Here is a 21,717-nt window from a genome sequence, read left to right on the forward strand (position 1 = left end):
CCTGCCATAGGGTATGGGGCCACTTTTTCATTATCGGAGGGGTTCCCAGACACATAGCAGTCTATACATGAAGATATCTTCACCAGTCCTTCAATGACCTGGGGCATAACTATGGTGAAAGGAACGGCACAAGTGGGGTGTGGTGGGGGGGGGGGGGCACATTACCCCCATGGCTTCTTTATAATAAGGTATACAGTAGTTAGTGACAGCACATCTGTACAGACATGGAGAGCTGGGCGTGTGATGGAAAAGAAGGGCAATGACATACTTCGAAGTGGAGGCTCTCCACACAAGGCCAGGGCAATGTGACTCGCTCCCTGAGATATTGCAGATGATTTCACTGAGCTTTCCTCCCCTCCAGCTTGTCCAGGACTCTTCCTCCACAAGTGACACTAAGGCAGAGGACTGGCCACTGCAGCAGCCTCAGAGCCTGGTCACACAGATATAATAGAATTAAAGATCCTTCCCCCAGCATGCCATGAAAGTGCCAGGTGAATGCCTTCATATACCCTTCAATGACCCCTGCCATGGTGACTGGTCAGAAATGTGCTGCCACTACAGGCCTGCTGCCCGCACACTGCCCAGGAGAACACTACCTGTACCTGCTCCAGCCACCGGCTGCCTTAGGAAGTTCAGCATGGGATCAAGCACTGTGCTCCGTCCAAACCCGCCCACTCCAGGCACTGAGAGCCCAGGAACTGTGACCGCCCCCCTCACCTTCACACAAGCGCCCTGATAGTGACCGGATACTGCAGCCTATTTGCGCTGTCCATCAAAATGCCCGCCATCCCAAGCCCTGCCCACCCAACGGCGATAGCCTATCACAATGCAGGAGTGCCAGATTAGCCAATCAGTGAGCAGAATCCAAAGTCTTTCACCAGCATGTGACCGGACACCTGATTGGAGGATGAGGTTTGCTGCTATTCTGGCCGGGCTGGCGATGAAGATTCGATGTGTAAAGTGCAATGTTTGATGAAAGAGCAGCGGAATGTCTAGGCACAAATGGCGACAAGACTACAAAGTCTTGTCACCCTTTGGCAATTCTAAGTGGCATTGGCGACCATTTTGTTCGCCATCTGGAGCCCTGAAGGTATGGTCAAGCTTCATTTGCCCCGGATTTATGAATCTTCTCAAACAGCAGAGTTTGGCCTCTTGCACACAACGTATTTTCATTCAGTTTCTGTTCCATTTTTTTCCAGACCGTATATGGAACCATTCATTTCAGTGCACTCCATTTCTGTATTTCCATTCCGCAAAAAAATAGAACATGTCCTATTATTGTCTGTATTATTGACAATGATCGGACTGTTCTTATTAGGGGCCAGCTGTTCCTTTCCACAAAATACTGAATGCACACGGACGTCATCCATATTTTTTGAAGATCCGTTGTTTGCAGACTGCAAAATACATACGGTCTTGTGCAAGAGGCCTTTGTCAGAGGAAATATCGTATTAGTGATTCAACTGGACATTAAAGGAATAAAGAACAGCTCGAGACTACCTCAGCTACAACTGGTGTTTGTAGAGACAGCGCTCTTGCTTCAAGAGGGAAGTCCCAAGCTGTCAATACCCCTTTAAAGACATATGGGCTTGTCTCCCAAAAAATTATTCATTTATACATTATAAACCTAAATATAATGAAATTGACAACTGTATCCACAATAAAGAAAAACAGAGATACACTTGGTATATACTTCATCTGTAGAACCAGGGAACCATTATGAAATAGCTGTCAAGTTCTGTAAGGATGCTGAAAATGCAATTTTATAACCAACTCACTAGTTCATTATCTTGAAACCAAGAATGCCCAAAATGCTATATCTTTTCTGATGACAAGATTTTATTTTTGTGTAGCCATTTGTCAAGTAGTTCATTTGGATAAGTAAATTAACTCTGTTCATTGAGGTGGAACATTTCAGACACTTAATGTAAACTTCTCTCTATGAGATGCATCAGTGGAATGCATAATTATAACAACTATATTAATGTGTTTCTTTCTAACCAACTATTTGATGGTCTATATTTACTAATCAGTTCACTTCCACCACATTGGGCAAGAATTAGATTACAAAACTTGATGTTCCATCATGTTCAGTGGATTGAGGAGTAAGTCAGGTGCAGGCATTTATCATCACACAGGGAGAATGCAAAAAAGGAAAATAAAATAAACTATGTATAAATTTCATTTCCTTCAAAATTACCCAAAAAACAATAGCAATCTACGACCTCACTCTACAGAAGATAAACAGAAGGGTCATAAACTGGTAAAGTAGATATAAGCCTAGTGGCCTACAAAGTCCAACATTAGTCACTTTATGTTAAACACACACTGAGATTGAGCATTGAGGGATGGGAAATTACTTTCTTCAGGTCAGTGATCCTGAGTAACGGGTCACTCACTCGTTAAACATTGGTCATTTTGACTTTGTTGTCTACTAACAAAAGAGCACAAGTTCTCACACATTCCAGTAATTGTACTTTTCACCAAAGTTTTATAGAGATCCCTGGCCTTCCTGTGTAAAAATAATAGAGTAATATTAACTGTTTTCAGCCTCTGTGAAATGTTCATGAACCCTGAAGCAACTTTTATGTGTGACTTGTTAAGCCACTACTATAAGAAAGGTCATTATAATTTGTGCCATAAATAAAAACTACTAAAAAGGTCCAGATATTAGAAAAGGAGGTGTCAATCTTGACCAAGACAATATGGCTCATGATTATCAACTTAACAGATAAACTTTTGAAATTTAAAAAGGGAACACAAGTTATTAGGATTGTAAGGTGAAAAAAAAAAAAACACAATAGCTCTGACATTTTTGAAGATGTCAGCTTGTTCTTACAGTTGGCACTAACAATGGAGGGTGGCGGGGTCAGTAAGATAAAATAACTATTTACGTGGAAGGTGCATGTACAGTCAGGTTATTTTTAACTGGATTGGGGACAGCACGGAGGCTAGTGTCTTGCAGCACTGGGGTCCTAGGTTTGAATCCAACCAAGGACAACATCTGCATGGAGTTTGTATGGTCTCCTACACTCCAAAGACATACTGATAAGGAACTTAGATTGTGAGCTCCATTAGGGACAGAGTGATGTAAAGTTTGTAAAGTTATCCAAAGATATTAAGGTTCGTTACCTGCTGTATGTGTATGGTGTTTTAGTGCTTCAATAATGGAAAGCCATGGTACAGGAGATATTTGGACTGGTGCCCCTACACCTTCCGTGACTCAAGTAAGCCAGGGCAGTAGCCAGTCATTCCATTTTTTTTAATCCTAATAAGAGTGGTATGAGATGAGCAGGCCTTTGAAAAAAAAAAAAAAGTTTGTGTTGCTCACAACACAGGACAGTTTTACTTTTCAAAATTGCTCATCTTGCACTACTCATCTGAGGACATCTTGAGCCGAGAAAGGAGAAAAAGAAAAAATATCTATGGTTGAAAGACCTTAGAAAAGATAGCACACTCTAAACAAGGAAGAAAAGGAAAAGATTGTGCAATGGAGCACGTTCATTTTACTACAATTACCATGTTGCTCTGAAATCAAACAAACAACCTAAAACAAAGACTGTATTGACCATCACACAAATGCAGGGTCACAAAGGGGTGAAAATTATCAAATCATCATCTTCTACATTCAATCTAATATTTTATGTTAGTGCATCTTACACATTTTTTAAAAGTATATTCTATAAATATAATTTAAGGGTCAATGACCTGCAAGCATCAACTGGTCATTCACTTGTTAGAACCTGGGTTGACACATATTATATTTATATATATATATATATATATATATATATATATATATATATATATATAGATGAAAGAAGTCGGACTGCACTCCAAAAAATAGTGAAATACACGGTTTTATTCACCCATAGTCTGGCAAACTTGCGACGTTTCGGCTCACAAGAGCCTTCCTCAAGCATAGAGGTAGTGAAAGTGAGAGCATATAAAAGACATTTCATAAGTGTGAAACCAATCAGATTGAAGTTACAATTAAGTTCCAATTACATACATCTGATACAAAACACAAAGTGCATGTGCATAAAGTGACATGTGTCATATGGTCTATATCCTCAAGACTAACTCACTATATGTGAAAATAATGCCGTTACAGATCATGATAAAAACAGTGATATAATAGTGAGTACGGATCAAAGAAATAAAACCTTAGGAAGTCATAGCGCCCACATAGACCATCGCGTTCGTTGAGCGTCTCTGTCTCTTCAATGCGCATGTCCAGACACACGTAATTCCAAGAGTCGTGATGCAGAAAATGTGGCGCATGCGTTCTATAGTATCAAACAAGCATCGCCATCTTGTTAAAGGGCATGTTGCCCTATACATTTATACATTGCACCGATGTGAGCTGTACCAAATATCCCCGAAGTAGGGTAAGTAGCCATGGTAGGGATCTCCTACATGTGACAGCAGATGGATCGGGATCCCGCCCCATCGAGAGGGACACCGAACCAAAGGGCCGCTGGTGCCGGACGGGAACACTTCCATGAACCATACCGACACCAATAGCCTGACAGCTGACAATATCATGGCCGCAGGGAGATCATCCCTAGTAAGATGGAACGGCATCACAACATAAAGATAATCAAAGATCTAGGTCTGTACTATAGAAAATTATAAATCTTGGACTGCGCACAGAAGAGAGAAGATGGTATCCGCTCTGGTCTCCATTGCTTCCAAAAGGATATAGTTCACAGATCCGTATCCAGTACCATGTGTATTAAAATGTTCTAAAAGGCAAAGAGAAAATATATATATATATACACACACACACATACATACATATATACATATATATATACACATATATACACATATATACATACACATATACACACACAGTACAGACCAAAAGTTTGGACACACCTTCTCATTCAAAGAGTTTTCTTTATTTTCATGACTATGAAAATTGTAGATTCACACTGAAGGCATCAAAACTATGAATTAACACATGTGGAATTATATACATAACAAACAAGTGTGAAACAAATATGTCATATTCTAGGTTCTTCAAAGTAGCCACCTTTTGCTTTGATTACTGCTTTGCACACTCTTGGCATTCTCTTGATGAGCTTCAAGAGGTAGTCCCCTGAAATGGTTTTCACTTCACAGGTGTGCCCTGTCAGGTTTAATAAGTGGGATTTCTTGCCTTATAAATGGGGTTGGGACCATCAGTTGCATTGAGAAGAAGTCAGGTGGATACACAGCTGATAGTCCTAATGAATAGACTGTTGGAATTTGTATTATGGCAAGAAAAAAGCAGCTAAGTAAAGAAAAACGAGTGGCCATCATTACTTTAAGAAATGAAGGTTAGTCAGTCAGCCTAAAAATTAGGAAAACTTTGAAAGTAAGGGATATTTGACCATGAAGGAGAGTGATGGGGTGCTGCGCCAGATGACCTGGCCTCCACAGTCACCGGACCTGAACCCAATCGAGATGGTTTGGGGTGAGCTGGACCGCAGAGTGAAGGCAAAAGGGCCAACAAGTGCTAAGCATCTCTGGGAACTCCTTCAAGACTGTTGGAAGACCCTTTCAGGGGACTACCTCTTGAAGCTCATCAAGAGAATGCCAAGAGTGTGCAAAGCAGTAATCCAAGCAAAAGGTGGCTACTTTGAAGAACCTAGAATATGACATATTTTCAGTTGTTTCACACTTGTTTGTTATGTATATAATTCCACATGTGTTAATTCATAGTTTTGATGCCTTCATAGTCATGAAAATAAAGAAAACTCTTTGAATGAGAAGGTGTGTCCAAACTTTTGGTCTGTACTAATATATATATATATATATATATATATATATGTAGATCATGCTAGGTAAACATAGTACTTATAGAGCATTAATCTAGAAAACCCAACAATCAATGTGAGTACTTCATGGACCCCATACTCGTATCTATAAAATATTGAGCTTCTGAGTCCACAAATGGACCGGAGAAATGCTGGAGTTCACTGAGGATCAAGAGAAAGAGAGAATATCAGGTAGATTTAAACTGTATCTATCAGATTTTCCCGCAGGAGGAGAGAGATGAATTTTCATTTGTCAATGTCATTATCAGTATCAGTCATAAAATGGTAGTGTGAAAACAGAAGAACTCGCTATGTTTTCTTCATTACACGCTGCTTTGTTAATCATCTGCAAAGTTGTAGTGATCAGAGCTGAGATATTAAGCACTTGCTAGAAAATTCACTCATAAGTGACTGTATGTGCATCAATTTTTATTTGAGGGCTCCTGGGGGCTTTGATGATGAAGTATGTGATCAGGATGAAAATGGCAAAGTCATGGCAATTTGTTCAAAGAGATTTATTGGACCAAGTATGTGAAACCACACTTTAAATCCATTCCCTGCCACAGGGGCCTGCAATGCACTGCTACATTGAGCAGTACAAAAGGAAAGAGAAGGACTTATCTGCTGTGCGTAACCATTTCTTCACCTGAAAAAACATCACTGCCTTTACAAATTAGAGATTACAGATCTGAATTATAGACTGTGCTATATTCAGAAGCCCATATTAGAAAAACAGTTTCATTCTAATTCTGCTTCTTTTAGAATAATAATTGCTCATTAACATGCCTCATGAAAGGAACATAAACAAATGGTTACATTTATGTAAATTTACAATGTCCTATATTCCGCATTCTTCAATTTTAGAATATTAAGGTACAGACTGCACTGTGAAAAATAATTAGTTCTTTTTATGTTGAGTTCTTTGTGCATTTGATAAAAGATGAAAAAATAAAAACTAATATATGGTAAGTTAAAATATTAAGATCTTACATGCCCCAATCTTGGGCTAATAACACTCACTGATTGATGATATGATCAATGATCAGTACTGATTTAACAGCCTTTCCCACAACGTAATGGTGAATAAATGGGGGGCAAACTACTGCTAGGGCCAATTTTAGAGAACAAAGAGCTGTTCCTATCTTTAGACAATATAAAGGGGCCCTTAGAAAAAGTAGAGGTGGCCCACCAATTTACTTTAAAGTGACGTACCACACACAGGGCAGATTTGCTAATTTTGTCTAACATTTAGACAATGTAAACTTAGATTAGACATTCTAAATATATGACAAATTAATTAAACGGACTCATGCTGGATGAAAATTTTGATGCATTGTTAGATACCACCTATTGGATAGCTTATTTTGTCTCAAAAAGATTGGTGCAATTTTGGCCCACACTGACATCATAAGCCACAATCCTTTTCTTCTAAGCCATGCCCAGATTTACGAATGTATCTGCACCTAAAGTCTGTCCAAAAAGTGGCACAAATTGGCACATTTATTGGGCAATTTGGTGTAACTATGGTTCCTTGTGTTAAGAATAAGGCCACTGATGGAGTGCCATGTGACCAGACACGTCCATCAGAAACCGCCACTGAGAACTGTATGTATGCAGTATTTTCAACGAAGGTTAAGGCTGGGTTCACACCTGAGAGTTTTACAGCGCGTTCCTACGCGCTGTAAAACGCTCAACAGGCAAAAAACAATGTTTCCCTATGGGCATGGCTCTCACCTGAGCGTTTTACAGCGCGTACGAACGCGCTGTAAAAAGCCCTACGCCCCAAGAAGTACAGGAGCTTCTTTGGGGCGTATTGTCGCACGCAACACCTCTGTTTTTCATTGTACGCCTCTGTGGTCAACAGCAAGAAAGCGAGTACGACGCACGTTTCCAAAATACAAAAACGCCCCAAAATACGCCTCAAAAACGCCCGATAAAAACGCCTGTAAACAGCGCTTATCGAATACGCTCAGGTGTGAACCCAGCCTGAGGGTAATGTGAAAACAATATGTAGTAAGCACCTAAGTTCCCTCTAGAGGTGGCAGCAAATATATATTTTTTTTTATCATTTAACTGTTTGTTTATATAGGAAATTAATTATAAAATAATTTTTCTGCATCAGGAACACAGACTGTATAAAGTATATTGAAGGGGTTGTACAGGAATACAGTAATGATTACCTATTGCCAGGATAGGACATCAATATCAGATCAGTGGGGTTCCAACTCCTGGCACCCCCGCTGATCAGCTGTTTGAAAGGGCTGCAGCGTTCAGACTAGCATTATGGCCATATTGTATAGTGGTTGTGCTCGGTATTAAAACCTAGGCCCAATCCGTTGAACAGGCTGAGTTGCACATAGGCCATGTAACCTAACCAATGACTGGGATGTCACTGGCCTATGAATAGGCTGCAGTGCTCAATGAAGTGCCATAGCCTCTTCAAACAGCTGACCGGGTGGGGTGGGGGTGCTATAAGTCAAACTCCCCCTGATCTGATATTAGTGACTTATCCTGTTCAACTGAAGGGGTCTCGGAAAACACCTTTAAGAAAGTTATTTGTTACAGAATATTGGACCCGTTTAAGATTACAAAAACAAAGCTGATTACATTTAATTACAATTTAGGAAAAAAACTTACTAAAAAACTATAAAAAAGTCCAGGCATTTATGCTACCATAGTATATAACTAATGTGGTCCCTAGATGTCATATCGCTATTTTTTTTTTCACGATATGCTCCTCTGTTGCACCGCAGTGCCCCTCGTTCTGTTTAGGCGCCCTGTATGCTAATTAGTAGCATCGGAACAGGGAGGAGGAGACATCAGCTTTTCTCAGTGGGTGTCTATCTGGCTGTGGCGCTGTCCAATCACAGCGGAGCGTGTCGCAGGGAGAAGGTGAGCAGTTTTTTCTCAATGGCCGTGATGCGATATGACATCTAGGGAACATGGGCTACAGTGTGAGGTATCGCTTTTATAAAGTAAAAACTGGTGAAAGAAGTGTTTGAACGAAGCTCGATATGCTCAAGCCTTTAGAGAACTACAAAAAATAAAACACTGGATGGAAGTCACCAACATAATAATTAAAGCATTTACTATAAGAACCATCAAAGCTAGTCCATCAAGTTACACAAGAGATATAGTAAAATATAAATTACATACAGAAACTAGTGACATCACGGAAACCATGTTAAAATGCATTCCAATGATTATTTTTCAGACCATAAAAATGAAAGCATTCGCTTTGTGTGTATGATTCATTTGATGCCCTTGTTCAATGCGGAATTACAGTATTTATAATGTTTGTCCTAAAATGGTAATTTTTTACAATTAGTTTGATAAATAAAGAAATTGTTCCATATTCTGGCGACAGCTACTTTGACAATGGCAGCTTTCCCATTTTATTCATACCTTTATAAAAAGAGGCTCAAACTCCCACATGCTAACAGACCCAACCACAGCCACAGACATGGATTTAATGGACCCTTGTGACCCAGAACGGAATCTCTCTTTCTTATGTAAACAGCTTTACTTTCAGTCTAGGAGTTTAAACCCTCTGAGACTGAGTCATGGATGCGTAATGAAAGAAAAGAAAAAAAATGCAGGATGATGTGTGCCAAGATGCCCAATATTGTCCAAACGAGTAATTACTAGGATACATTTCATTGTGCATACCTATTTCTTTTAACTTCAGACTATGGCATTCGTGACCATTGTCATACAAGTTCCTGAACTGTTCCGCTTACAATCTATAATCTTTCCATGCTTTACAGGGCAATTGTCTTTGCTGTACACAGAGATTCAATTACCAACATGGTTCTACGTTCTACCAATTCAAATGTGTGAGAATCTTCAACCTGCTGCAGAGAAAAACAATGCCAAATTCACAACTAAAAAGGCCAGTTCAAGTCAATGAGTTTTCAACCAAACCCTTTTCTTTAGAGACAGCCACCTTAGAAGCTTTAGGCTTGGTAAGAGCCTGTGCATGTTGACTCCATAGAACATATCTGATGCATTGGGCAGGTCAAGCAGACTTGTTTCTGCAAAGTTGATCATGTAGTCCAAGCCATAAGTCCTGATTGGTTCATCCCACCCATCACATGACATAGTACACAAGCGGAAAACATCATAAATACAGTTTCTCTGGAAATCTAGATCGGTAAGTTTTCAACAGGCAATGTTCCTGAAAGGCTTCCAACATTCCCTCAACCTTTCCACCCATGACCGAATACAAAATATACAAAGTAGGATTCATTGTTAGTTTCAGCTATTGGAAATAACATGGTATTCCTAAACCAAACATGTTCTTGGTAAATCAAATTTTGGATGAAGCCCATTGTACCAGTTATGTGTATGGCTAGCTTAAGAAATACTAAAATGGGGAAATGCCATTTTGGGCATTATGCTCAAAATAATTAGAAATTGAAAAAGCACAGAGTGCCTTTAGAAGCCAACTAGTAGGTGGCAGCTTTAGAAAAGCCTAAAAAATCTGCCACATTTTACTGTACAGCTTAGACTCTTGTCCTAAAAAGCAGAACGGTCGTAAAGGATCATTTTTATCCATAGCAATAGTCAAGTCCCACCTGCCCAACATCCAGTGCTGAACTCTCGTAATGATCTTCAGCGGCTGTTAGATTCCCTCCAAGGAGCAGAAGCCTTGGGGAATGGAAGTGTACATGACACGTGAAGATTGTATGACTGCAAGCAGGAATAAATGCTCTAGTTGCTATATATACTGCCATAAACAGCTAGGTTATAGGATTGCTGGTGTGTGACCTGTACATCTCAGATAATCATTCCTCCACTAACATCCCCTGGGGTGAAAGTCACCAGTTCGCCAAGAGATTTTCTCCTCTCACAGTGGAGGTATGAACAGTGCCATACAGGTCAATTAATTATGAATTTAATTCCTTGAGATCCCTGTGGAATAGAAGACATGTTGCAAATAAAACAAAAGCAATTACACAATAGAGCAGAAAGATGGAGAGATGTTGAGAGGAAAAAGTAAACTTGAATTAAGAGCCAAAACAGGGATAGAAGATAAGCGGCATCCCTGATTAGGCTTTATGTTGTAATGAGAGAGGAAATTATGAATGCACCAGTTGCTGGGGGATTAAATTGCCCAAGATAATGAATGGGAGACTTCTCAAAGTGTGGTTTTAAGGCAGCCTTGTATCTAGACCTAGGGTAAAGGAAAAGGCAAAGTCGAAGGTGTCCAAGTACATACCAGTGTAATACAAGTTTCCCAGGGCATCATAGTTACCAGTTCTGACCATATCTCATTCCCACCATATCACACGCAGTTCATGACACTGCAACTACATAATTAGGATGGGGCATCAAAATCCGGTATTAATTGCCTAGTAGCTTATATACATGAAGGTCACCCAGTCATATGATAGTTCTTGATTTGTGGGTCTTAGACTTTAAATCTGAGTTCTGATGTTATGGTTTTCAAAGAATTAAAGGGGCATTACGGTTGTCTGAAGTTATCACCTATCTACAGGGTAGGGGATAACCATTAGATCAGTTGGGGGTCATACTGCTGGGACCCCCACCAATCATGAGACTGGGGGCTCCATACCCCCTGCAGCATCCCTGGGAGGACTAGAGCAGCCAGTTGGCACATGCACGTGGCCACTCAATTCATTTCTATAGGAGTTACGATTATAGCCAAGTACCTCTATCTCTGGAATGAATGGAGGGGCCACACACAAGCCCGACCGGCCACTCCGTTCATTTCAGGCAAACTGCAGGGAGATTTTCAATATGCCTTTGCTTTTGGTTGCGTGTAAGCCCTTGTGCAAAGCCATTCGTATGGAGCAGGTATGAAGGCACACTTTGTCACTGAATTTGTGTGCCACAGTCGTGGTCACTCCATGTGTCACCATATGGTGCTCCATATTATTAATCTATTCACCCATACACATTCATATCATTACAGGCAGGAATAGAATGACAGATAAGAAGGTAACTACAGTAGAGCAGCTGTAGGCCGGCAGCTCTCTCTACAGACTACTCCAAGCTCCATGTGTATTTAATGGGGAGACTCCTCTGGTGGTGGCTTATCTCCCAGGAGAATAAAAGGATGGTGTGAAAAAATATGTACTTTGCTTGATCCTTCTCTCCCCCACGTCATCTGACATGGGGGAAGCGGGAGCTTCTCACACAGATTAGACTGCCAATGGGTTCAGACGACATTACTCTAAGGCCCCTTTCACACGGGCGAGATTTCCGCACGGGTGCGATGCGTGAGGTGAACGCATTGCACCCGCACTGAATGCGGACCCATTCATTTCTATGGGGCTGTGCACATGAGCGGTGATTTTCACGCATCACTTGTGCGTTGCGTGAAAATCACAGCATGCTCCTCTTTGTGCATTTTTCATGTAACGCAGGCCCCATAGAAATGAATGGGGTTGATTGAAAATCGCAAGCATCCGCAAACAAGTGCGGATGCGGTGCGATTTTCACGCACGGTTGCTAGGTGATGATCGGGATGGGGACCAGATCATTATTATTTTCCCTTATAACATGGTTATAAGGGGAAAAAAATAGCATTCTGAATACAGAATGCATAGTAAAATAGGGCTGGAGGGGTTAAAAAATAAAAAATAAAATAAAATTTAACTCGCCTTAATCCACTTGTTTGCGCAGCCGGCATCTCTTCTGTCTTCTTTTGTGAAGAATACGACCTTTGATGACGTCACTACGTTCATCACATGGTCCGTCACATAATCCATCACCATAGTGACAGACCATGTGATTAGCATAGTGACGTCATCAAAGGTCCTATTCCTCACAGAACAAGACAGAAGAGATGCCGGCTGCGCGAACAAGTGGATTAAGGCGAGTTAATTATTATATATTTTTTTTTAACCCCTCCAGCCCTATTGTACTATGCATTCTGTATTCAGAATGCTATTATTTTCCCTTATAACCATGTTATAAGGGGAAATAATACAATCTACAGAACACCTAACCCAAACCTGAACTTCTGTGAAGTAGTAACACATTGCACCCGCGCGATAAAAACTGAACATCGGAACACAATCGCAGTCAAAACTGACTGAAATTGGGTTCCTACTCGCGCGGGTTTGCCGCAATGCACCGGGACGCATCCGGACACGCTCGTCTGCAAGGGGGCCTTAGGCTACTTTCACATCCGCGCCTTCCCTTTCAGATATTGAGATCTGTCATAGGATCTCTATAGCGGGGGGAAAACTACCATTTGGTCTCCATTTATGGTCAATGGGAACAAAACTGAATGTACCAGAATGCATTCCATTTGGTTGCGTCCTCACTGTGGAGCAAGATGGATCTGTCCTGACACACAATGTAAGTCAATGGGGACAGATCTGTTTTCTCTGACACAATAGAAAGTGTCCCCCATTGATTTTCAATGGTGTTCATGACTGATCCGTCTTGGCTATATTAAAGATAATACAACCGGATCCGTTCATAACGGATGCAGGTGGTTGTACTATCATGACAGAAGCGTTTTTGCTGATCCATGTCGGCTCCAGCAATAACACTGGTGTGAAAGTAGCCTAATGTGTATGGGGGACTTTACACTAAATAGAATAGGACACCTTAGTAAATGCAATGATAATGGCAAACTAACATCACAAAGTTCCAGTTCCAGAGAACTTAGTCAAGAAGTAGTATACCATTACTTCAAAAGCAAATTTTACTGGTACAAGCAAAGGAATTGGGGAACTGTGCTCCAAATTACTACATCAGGAGAGGACCAAAGGGAAAAACTAATTACAGCATTCATTTAGAAAGTTATTTCAAAGCTTTCTGCTTTATCTAAAGAAATGACAAGTAAAATATATTGCATTAAGAACAACGCCGTCAATTTGATCAAGCTAATGTGAAATATAATTGAGAAATTTGATATTAATGTAATATTTTAAATATTTAATTGCACAGATTTAATAACAGACTAATAAAGTTAGAAACTGAATCTTGTAAACAGTGCCAAACGTATTAGAAAAGGGATATGGTCTACAAGATTTAGAATTTTACATTTATTGCCCAAATATGATGCCTAGAAATTCCAGCTCTATGAGTCAGGGTCATAGACATTCTGATTTTAATAAAATATTCTTTTAATTTAAGGGCATCTGTCGGCAGATTTGTACCTATGAAAGTGGCTGACCTGGTGCCTTCAGCTCCCAAGCGCACAGACATAGTGTTGGTCCCATGTTCATATATGCTTGCATTGCTGAGAAAAATGAAGTATTAGGCGTTGCTCTGCTCTCTCTGCAACTACCGCATCCTCTCCACTTTGACAGAGCCAGGCAGTGTGAAAGTCATCACGTCTGGCCCTGACTTCTCCTAAAGTCAAAGTGCAGAGAGCTGAGCCTTTAGGAGTAACGACAACGCCCCTGTTGCTCCAAGAATTTCATTTGCATATATTAAAACGTTTTTCTCAGCAATGCAGACACATATGAACATGGGACCAACACAGAAGCCTTCAGCTGCTAAGTGCACATGTAACAGGTCAGACCGTGTCATAGGTGCAAATCTGCTGACAGATGCCCTTTAACTACAATACACGTGGAAAGTCTCAAATTGTGACTACAATACAGATCATTTTTGGTACCCGATTGAGCAACTAAAGAAAACCTACTGGCAATCAGGCAGGTTATATAATTAAATATGTTATATCTAATATAGCGGCCATGTTCTACCTCCATATGGCAGCAATTTAATACAGAGTAACTTGGAATTCTTCTCATGATAAATCTTTCCAAAATTGTAGTGTCTCATCTCAAGCTCTATTGTGGAGGTATTGTATGCCGTAATAATTATGTCAAGGGTATACTACAGTGCCACAAGGGTACACCGTATGAAGGAACACAATTTGTCTACCGCTACGTAAGGAAAAATTTGAATATCGTACAAAAGTCCATTTATTTCAGTAATGCAACTTAAAAGGAATTGCATTAATGAAACTTAAAATTAGAATTTTATGAAAAGGTACAATATTCTAGGCTCAAAGTGTCACACTCTAGTCAGCTAATTAATCCATACCCCCTGAGCAAAGGGTACCTCAAAATTGTGACTTTGGGGTTTCATAAGCTGTAAGCCATAATCATCCAAATTATAACAAATAAAGGCTTGAAATATCTCTCTTTGCATGTAATGAGTCTCTCACATATGTTAGTTTCACATTTTAAGTTGCATTGCTGAAATAAATGAACTTTGCCCAATATTCTAATTTTTCGAGTTTCACCTGTATATATACACGTGATACTCTTCCCATTGATCCTCCTCCTATTCTTGCTTTCTATCATCCCTGCCAACGTCTACTTCTTGATCCTAGTTGACACAAAAAATGTGACTTGGGAAACGTTGGGGAATTGATGAGGTAAGAATGACAACTTATTTTTTTTCAACCTATTCTGAACCTTACAAAAAAAAAATCTACCTATCAAACAATACCTATAAAGTCAGGTCTCCTTTGATACCCTATCTGCAGCATAGGGTGGAGAGAGAGGTAAGACGCTCAAGAAAGTCTCAGCTCTATATATTTGCAGATGCACTTGTGTGACTGATGAGCTTTAGGTTCTTCTTCCTTCTTCCCCAATTTAGCTGCCATCTGTGTCAATTGTCAGGTGTGTGGAGCTGAGGTGCCATAGATACTAAGAGGTAGAGACTGACCATCTGACAAGTCGCTGGTTTTGGGCGAGTGGCCAAGTGGAGGAGGCTAGAAGAAAAAGGAATGGGGTCACAGAAGACATGATTGAAAAGATATACAGCTAGTTTCAGTTCTATGAGGATGTGACTGTTTAGTATAGGACAACCACATCAAGGTGACATCCATTCAGCTTCATAGCTTTATTTTTAGGACACAAATCCCAAATATAAAAAGGGAAGGGGGGGTTATCAAAACAATGGAAAGCAAAAATGTCTTAGTTGTCCATTGTCCATTGCACTAGATTCCACCTTTCATTTTTAAAGGGAACTCTGGAAAATGAAAGGGAGAATCTAATTGGTTGCTATGCGAAACTAAGCCCCTTTTTCTTTACACCAGTTTTGATAAATCTTCCCCAAAATTTCTACAAGTTTAGACTTGTATAGAGAGTCATGAGGCAATTGGCAGCAAACTCATTGTCTAAATCTCCTCTCCTGTGCAGTGTGTACCTTTCCTAATGCCATTAGTTCACTAGAGGCTTAAGGACATACGTAAATTAGGTTCTTGAAGTCAAGTGGGTTGCGGTTTTCTCACTCTGTCAGGCTTGGCGTGCCCCTTCCCGCCTCTTTGCATTTGATTGATGGCCTTTGGTATACTTTCATACACAATTCCATCCTCGGATCTCATGTATGTGCCTTCCAGACCTTGCTGAAGCTCCTGGCTGATGCCCTGGGTGGCAGCCGAGGGGAAAGTCGGGAGCATAGATGGGCATACCCTCGGCTTCTGCTGAGGGTTGCCATTTGTCCCAGTGCCTTGTGGGAGCCATAGGCCTGGAGGGATTGGGAATGGTTTATGGAGGGCCCTTCTCTTATGGAGAGGGCCTGCGATGGACCGCAACCTAGTGCACAGTTTTTGTGCGGCACGCTGCACGATTTTGTTGCACGGGTGACGAAAGCACGTACTTTGGGCTTTCAAAATTTATGTGCCTTATGATCGCGTTTCCAGCATCTGCACAATGATCCCCACTTGCTTCAGCGGGTCACTAACAGCACAGGCTCACTCACAGGACCTGGAGTGCACCAGCTTACCGCTGAGCATCAACTTGTACGAGATCTGAGAATAGCATCCCGTCTGAAAGTATACTAAAGGGGGAGCAGCGAGCTTGAGTTCAATCGAGAAAGCCCCAGGGCCGCTCGACTTAAAGAACCTTTTTTACTCATGCTCTGCAGAGGAATAAAACTCCTTTTTCAGCAATTATGTGCATCGGGCATCTAGCAGTCCCAAAAAGTTGAATGGAGTGCATGCATGTCTGCGACTCCATTTAAGCAATGGGACCAGGCCCTCATGCTTGTGATCTTGCAGGGGTCCCAAAGTTCAAACTGCTGTTGATGAAACACTTATCTCCTATTCTGGACAGGGAATATGTTGCGTTAGTGGGACAACACCTTTGAAGGGGTTATCTGGGAATTAATATTGAGGACCTATCAGCTGTTAGAAGAGGCCGGTGCTCCGTAAGCATCTCTTCCTAGGCCATATGATGTCACTATACATCTGTCACATGGACTAGTTGAAGCTCAGCCCCATTCAAAGTCAATGGGGCTGAGCTGCAATACCAATTACTGTCACTATACGATGTGCAGCACTGTGCTTGGAAACTGCTGGGAGCTGGCTGCAGAGAACTGGTGAGCGCGGCGGCTCCCTGAAACTGCTGATCAGCAATGGGTGCGGGGACCCGGACTCCCATCAATGTGGTATTGAGGACCTATCCTGAGGATAGGTCATCATTATCAATTCCTGGATAACCCCTTTCATGTATTGTTGGCCAAGTTATATTTCAGTCAACATTTAACAGCAATACTCAAGTGTTAAAAAGCAACTTTAACTTGTCTAAACCTTCAAAATGTGTGCTGGCCTCCAGTAACCCACTGTGCCTCCAAACACCTCTGGTGTCACTCATCCTAGATAAGGGAAAAATAAGAAGCATCCAAGGAAATCCAATAAGGCTTCTCTATTATTCCACTAGAAACAGAAGGCATTTGCGCACTTTAATGTCTATGGGCAGTTTGGGATTTACCTAGCACACATAGTACAGTAAGTAATACATAGCAACTAAATATTGTTCTACTTTAATGTGGTCCTAAACGGCTACCTATGGTATGGTCGCTGAAGGGGCGAGCATTTTGCTTGATATGTAACTCCTTCTGTCAAAATTTTTAACCAGGCAGTAACAAAAATATGGATTACTAAAGAGCAGCTTTCAAGTGAGTTGACAAAAGGTTCAGGATACAATTCTGTATATACAAAATAAAATTATAACTTTGTACAGAGATTGCTAATCAACTGTCTATAGTGTCCATTGTGGGGTAGAAGAATATTAAGGTCACAAAAGGAGCACGTGACAGCTGCCAACAGATGCCTGCGTTGTTCTATTGGCAAAGGTGGTTTGACATGGATAACATCCAGATAGATAAGGCCGCGGCTATTTCAGCAGTACCCTTAGAAAATATTTGTATAGTCATTGCTGCAGCTGCTGCATCAGCTCTTGACATAGATTACACTGTCAGGATGGTGATAAATAAGTTAATACGTCATGGACAAAATGTACACCTGAACCATTGATACATAAGAGCAATGTATGAAGGGCACCCTAAAACACACAATATAACTACTTACGGTACCTAGAAGAGAGGGGAGACATTTATATAGCCCAGATGGGGCTAAAAACACTGACTCACTCAAGCTAAGGCTTTATTAGATGAGAGGGAACGCCGATAGGGAAGTGTTCCCTCATCAATAGCCTGCTCGCTAGCGGAGGAGACGGATGCTATTACATAAAGCAATCTCCTCCACTGCAATAATCAAGAGTTTGCTCGTTCCTCAGGCATCGGCGGCAAGATGATCGCTAACAAGCGTTCGTACCAACACTCGCTAGCGTTCGTCTGTTGAAAAATTGGCAGGTGTCATACAGGCTTAGGCCTATATTAAACCAACAGATTATCTGACCAATGTCTGTCTAATCAGACTAATAGTTGGTGTGTATAACAAAAATGTGTGTAATAGGCTATCTGACCAATGATTGGTCAGAAAATCTGTCAGATAATCTGTTGGTGTAATACAGGCCTTTACATGAATTGACTTAACCTACCAAAAAATTACTCTGATCTACAATAGGGATGTTCATTATCGATAGTTATGTTCTACTGATAATTGTAACGGGCTATGCCTACTGCTGTTTGGTAAAAGGCAGGGGCATACCCAGAAATCATTAGGCTCTATAGCGAGAATCTGAATTGGGCCCCCAATCACCGTTTCTAGCCCCTACCCTTTGCCACGCTCGGAATATGCTGGCAGTTCCAGTATTACGATCCTATGCTGAACAGAAAAACAGAATCACAATTGTGTATAGAGCCTGCCCCAAAAAACTGTGCCTTCTGCTGCTGTTTATATAGTGTGCCATCCTTCTCCCCTATGAAATGTGCTTGCTGCTGCATATTACATAGTGTACCACACCCATCCATGAACTGCGCCTGCTGCTGCCTGCTTACTAGTGTGCCATAACACCCCATGAACTGTGCCCGCTGCCCTCATTTACATCGGTTACGGTCACTGCAGCGCAAATATGAGTTGGCTGGGAGAGGAGCCTATGCGTACTCCCACGGTCCCAGTCACCAGAGAGGTCAGTGCTTTTTCCTATAGTGTGCAAGCATAGACACCGCTGCTGGATAGCAGGGTGGTCGGAACCCATAGAAACTAGCAGTTTATAATACGATGGAAAAAGAATCAAAACCAGCAAAGGAGGCAATATGGACAATCACAATACATTAGTATGTGCCTTCTATTCGCCACATGATAAATCTAATTTGCCTAAATGAGACAACCCCTTTAAGTATAATTAGGTGATGGGGCCTTTCATTCACGGCCGGGGCCCCTGCCCCCACAAGCCCCATAGTTGCTGGTGGTCTGTCTCTATTGGAGGAACAAAAGGTTGGAAAATAAAAAAAATTAAAGAGTCCTTTTTATGCACTTCTGGTTTTCATAAGACTTATGGTTTAGAGGCTCTGAGAAACATACAATGCAGCAACATATTAGATGGCAGCTTTCCGAGTGTGGCCCTTTTTATATGGTATATTTTTTCGTGAACTGTTGCAACCACTGGAAAACAGGTCATTCAGAAGAGCAGCAAGCATGATCCTCTCTAATGACGACTACTCTACATACATAATCAATACCATTGAATACATAATGCACATCTTTGCTGGTACAGCGTAATGATTATTGACAGTTATGCCGTCACCAATGGCCAAAAAGATTAGTAATTGTGCCAACAGAACATACATAGACATATCATACATACATAATGTCTACGAGGTGTAGCAGTGAAAATCCCCACTGTTATATAAGACACCAGTATTATAAATGCCAATTGGTAGATTTGGGGACCAGTTACATATTTGACTTAAGGCCCAGGAGATTCTAGTTATGCCTTTGAAAATAAAAGATGTCAAATACAAGATAACTCTCCAGTATACATTATGGGTAACAGGACCAATGATCAGAGTACATAAGCCAATATTTGCCCTTCCAGACATTAGAATGCCATACCCAATGCCGTTTTCACTTACAGAATTCCATCCTGGGACAAATTTCTACTTAGAAGAAAATGTGTCATCAGAAAATGACCCATTGTTTAAATCACATTTTTAAAACATTTCTGATGGTTATTTTACATTTTCCGTAAAACAAAATCCTGCAGTTTTCACACTGGTCACTAATAGGTGACACTTCGTGGTCTGTACAGATCACTTTACTCTAGTTACCTGCTTATCTGTCATTCTAATCCTGCCTGTAATGTTATCACCTCTGAGTATAGATAAGACCAGATCCACCATTCACAATAGGTGATCAAATCTTATCTATTCTTGCCTCGTCTTACGTCTAGGATGTGACACTTTGGTTATGCAAATGAATTACAGCTGACGAAGCTGAACTCTGCTTTGTCAATTAGGCACAAGGCCGAGTTTAGCTTCGGATTTTGGCACTAATCTAAGAAAGTCTTGCGATACCTTCACCAAGATCGCAAAGACCTCCGTGGAGCCAATATATTTTACGGTAGTAGAGCGGCTATATTGTTAATGAAGTTTTCGAACTAATAGAGTTCGGATACAGCAGTTCAACACTACAAAGGATCCTTAGACTTAACAAACTGTATTAGTTTATAGTAAAAAAAATAAAAATCACTTCCTTTCTATCATCACCCAATGTTGCATACAACTCTGAGTTAAACTTACTATATTTACTACCAAAGCCACAAGAGAGTCTTCACAATTCTTAACCAAAGCTTATGTATTATCTAAAATGATTTAAAACTACCACTGGGCATGAAGGAACACTTCAGAAACCATGATTGATCTTCCTTTTTCTTACCTATTGTGCTACTCATTTAACAATAGAAGAACCCTTAACAGCAAGCTGAAGGGTTCAAGAGCTCTCCTACCAATGGTCCTTATTGTGTCAGGAGTTATGAACAAAAAAACACACAGATCTAAACTAACAGGCTTTGATGGTTACAGCAATATCACAAGACTGCATAGAAGCTGTAAAATGTTCAATGGAGAAAGCTACAAGCCTTTTTTCTTAGGCTACAGTCACATATGCAATATGTTCCTCTGCCGGATCAGGCTGCTGGCGTTCACAGTATCAGACATAGTCAGATAGGGCCGCAGACCACCAAATACGTATAGACTATTTTAGGATCTGACTGGGGTCTGGCCACTTTCTGGCATAAATGCCAGCTTTCGGCCAGACAAAAAGTCCTGCTATGCTAGATATGGTGAACTCCAGCAGTCTGATCCGGAGTACACAGTGCAAATGTGATCTTAGCCTTAATGTGTACTATGTGCATTTTTGGTCTAGACAGGGAGAAAAGTAGTATTTAACTTTTATTAAAACCCCTAACAAAATAGCAAGGGGGGGGGGGAGAACTAACTCTCCTTAGGGAGAGAGCACCTTAATCAGTGTGAGGAGACTTCTAGGCCATACATGCTCCTCTGGAGTTCTGGGAGGGAAGAAATGCAAATGAGCTCTTAACAAGCTTTGCCTCTAATGTCACCAGATGTAAGGCAGCTATCCTACAAGTCAATATTCAGCTCTTAAAATAAGCCTTGAGACATGACTTGGATATTAAATAAATCTATAAGTCTCCTCACACTGATTAAGGTGCTCTCTCCCTAAGGAGAGTTAGTTCCCCCCTTGCCCAGACACAGGCCTCCT

The 21,717-nt window shown here is 40.9% G+C and overlaps 1 protein-coding gene across 9 annotated transcripts in view; it reads right to left on the reverse strand.

Moving 5' to 3' along the window:
• The window catches only part of PCDH1 (protocadherin 1), a 206,625-nt gene that overhangs the window by 70,498 nt on the left and 114,410 nt on the right, over positions 1-21,717 (reverse strand). The gene's annotated exons all lie outside the window — the stretch shown is intronic.

Source organism: Bufo bufo, chromosome 1, assembly GCF_905171765.1.
Source record: "Bufo bufo chromosome 1, aBufBuf1.1, whole genome shotgun sequence".
NCBI lineage: Eukaryota > Metazoa > Chordata > Amphibia > Anura > Bufonidae > Bufo > Bufo bufo.